Here is a 3,494-nt window from a genome sequence, read left to right on the forward strand (position 1 = left end):
CCCCCCCCCCCCCCCCCCCCCCCCCCCCCCCCCCCCCCCCCCCCCCCCCCCCCCCCCCCCCCCCCCCCCCCCCCCCCCCCCCCCCCCCCCAATGCATCTTACCAGCTTCTGCATATTTGAAAGAAAGCATTTCTTGTTATCTGCATAGGCAAAAAATAAATAAATAAAAATAAAATAAATAAATAATGGAATGAAAATGTGCAATCTATTTTTTTATATGCAGTGGCATTCATGGTGCATTCAGTGACATTCATTTGTAATATGCTTTCCTGAAAGTAATGTTTATTTCATTGCTAAGTGATGGCCTAAACTTGGCCTAAGTTTTTATTCATACTGAGAAAATGACACTGCAAAATGTTTTCCGTATACAAGATTTGTTCTGTGTGCAGGCAAGTTTTTCATTTAAATTCCTACTTTAGAAGCTATAGTTCTGGTTATATCGTAACTCTATGACATAAATTAAATATGAACTCCCGAGACCATGCGCTAAGCATGGGTCTCGGTACATTTTATTAGTGTGTGAAGAGATATTTAAATGCTCTGACTCCGTTTTTTCCCCCCACAGCAATGAGACAATGTGTTCCTTGTGTCTTAAATGGGCAGAAGGGAGAAGGGAGATCAGGTAAAATCAACTCATGCGAACTGACGTGTGTGATTAATGTCGCGTGAGCTCGCTCATTTGTTATTTGGAGAAGTATCCAGATACACGTTATTGATCATTAAGTGAATGGGAAAACAGCGTTTTTGGACTTCCTCGTCAATCACAGCCTAAGATTTCCGTAGAGGATGACGAAGTGAGCAAAAGCAAAGCTCTTTGCGCTGAGTCGATATGTACATAGAGCCAGGCTTATATACCACAATTCCATTTTATATCGATGATAGGCAGAAAAAAACAGCTTATTTGAAATGTGGGTCACTTGCCTATTCTGCTGAATTCCATTTCTCGGGGCGAGTATTGAGTCGGCCAGTTGATATGATGCGCTTATTAACCCGTTATAATCACTTTTCCTCTCTTGAAAACTGAAATTAGTTAGCTTTGTGAAAATAGGTTCCGAGCTGGGTGAACAGTTCAAAGCGTGGGCTGCAAAAAGCCTTTGGGGAAAGCATTAGGCTACACGGATTGATTATGATCCTGCACGACGATTAGCCTATTTCATAACTTTTAATGTTTTTTAATTTTCTTCTAAATATTGACAACAGTTACATCCGATTGACTACCGGAAATGAACAATGCAGCATAACCAATCAGTTCTGCCTTTGTTCATGCTACTATTATTTCAGGGTTCTAAATTTACGCATAAAGGCTTCAGTAATGAGAGCAGATATTTTAAACTTGCCGTTGCGGAGCAGCAAGGATGCACGACATCACTCTAACCCACGCAGCTTGTGTTTTAGGATGAGCTGTGTTTTGTACTCTGGCTACTGTTGACTTGCAGCGTATAGTGTAAAATAATAATGAACCATTAGCTAAAATCTATTGCAGATATTGAAATCAAGCAATAAAATAGATTTTAATGTAATTTTTTTAAAATCATCTTAAATGGTCAGTATTAGCACATAACGAAATGTATGGTTTAATAATATTTGCCTAATTGGTTGGATTTAAAGTTTCGTTTAACTAAAACGCTGCGTAAGTTTACAAGAAAAAAACACAGCAGAAACTATCAAGTAACGAATCGCATAAGCCTGAATTAAATACCCTGCTGTTGTTCTATAATTATTTTTTTAAAGAATAGTATGTACCTCGTCGAACAGTTCCACACTATATGTGTTGTCATCATCAGCAAAGAACACGACTCCGGAATCCTTGGGCGAGCGATGCGTCCGGAGCCAGCCCAAAGCCGCGTTTCTCTGCTCAGTGCCCGGGGCATCCCTGGTCGCTTATACCTGCGGGGCGTGGGGACGTACAGGTGAAGTGTACTGCAGTCCCGAGCGCGCCAGAAAGCGCGACACCAGCTCCGTGCGTGCGTTCGAATCCTCTACCACTATCCAGTGGGAAACTGGGCACAGGGCGGAACGTGTTTGACAGGCGCGTGAGCTCCGCTTTTTGGACAGCTCTCCGGTACGTCGGTGTGATCGCGTAAATCGTCGGTAGGAAGGTGCGCTGCGGCTTCACTGAAGCGGGAGAGGTAAAAAATTGGTGGTGCGCCGGACTGTCCTCTTGGTGTCGATGTCGATCTATAATGATAACGATCAAAATCCAAGGCAGAAGAATGAAAAAGTGACTGTAAAAGAGGGATTCATGATGCTGCGAGTTCAAATGTTATTATTCCTTAATACAGGTTAAATCTCGTGCCATTACTCGCCGTTGCATTCAGTTAGTATTGCCATTTCGAAATGAGTGACACCTGCGAAGTGCCCGCCGTTTCCTCGTGAGCACAATATCACGCAGAGTCATCGCGAAACACGTCTTTTCTCCCGCGCTCTTATTTCCTCTGATGTCCCCCGCGATTTAAATACAACCGTTTCGCCATCCTCCTTCGCAAGAGATTATCTCCTGAAAAACTTGCTTCGTTTGAGAATGCATAGTCCACGTCGCCTTTTAATGTTCACCTTTAGCGATAACGCACAACGAACGGGTATGATTCATCGTAAAATATAGGATCGAAACGTATGAAAACTGTGAGACAACGAAATCACAAACAACAGGTAATTCAAATTCTGGCATCCGTTACACTATACAGTGTGATGCTCGGCAAATGAGTCGACTGATGGACAACAGCTGCGTCTTCGGTGCCTGACCGGTGCTGTGAGCAGAAGAATTACTCTTATAGTGTTGCAGCTCGCAGACTTTGAGAGACGCCTGACGCGCGCGGCGGCGGTGGTCGGAGCCTTCCAGGACCAAGCACGCCTCCGGGGAGCGCGCTTACTACGGTGCTTTCAAAAATGTCACGGGCGCTCCGTGACGGATTTCAAATGTTTTTCACGCGTGTCGGCTGACCCATATTTCATAACGGTTATAATTTAAGGATGTACTTGCACTTTATTGGGTTTGGGATTATTGGTTAATAACAGTGATTGGTCTATTTGTCATCTTGCCTTCAGTATGAAATAATACAAGCGTCGTAATTGACTTCTTGTGGTGTGCACATTAAATGTAGGCCTATTCAATACAACCCTTGAGTCATAGATACTTAGAAAAAAATAATATATTTTTTGCTGCGTTTGATGAAATATGAAAAAAAAACGTCTGAGTAACGCCGTATTTGATATATTTATGACGTGAGTAGGACGCTCTTATAGTAGGCCTATACATATAGAGAAAAGATAACATTTACGATGCCGTAAAGATGTTAAGACTTACGCTATATAATGCAAAATCCCTTCTGTTTTCCCTCTTATAGCCTATATGCGACTTTGGACGATTATATCCAGCGCACAATGGAGAGACAATTCAATCAGGAGTCCTGTCAAACTAGTGGACGTCTTGGATAATGGCAACAAAATGAGATTTGGATACGTTAACCCTGGGGGGGTTCCCTTATTCTGCATCT

General features: G+C 42.9%; 1 pseudogene; it reads right to left on the minus strand.

The window, feature by feature from the left end:
• The window catches only part of LOC118221667, a 4,294-nt pseudogene extending 2,034 nt beyond the window's left edge, over positions 1-2,260 (minus strand).
• Between the last annotated feature and the right edge of the window lie 1,234 nt (positions 2,261-3,494).

Source organism: Anguilla anguilla, chromosome 2 (assembly GCF_013347855.1).
Source record: "Anguilla anguilla isolate fAngAng1 chromosome 2, fAngAng1.pri, whole genome shotgun sequence".
In the NCBI taxonomy this organism is placed as follows: domain Eukaryota; kingdom Metazoa; phylum Chordata; class Actinopteri; order Anguilliformes; family Anguillidae; genus Anguilla; species Anguilla anguilla.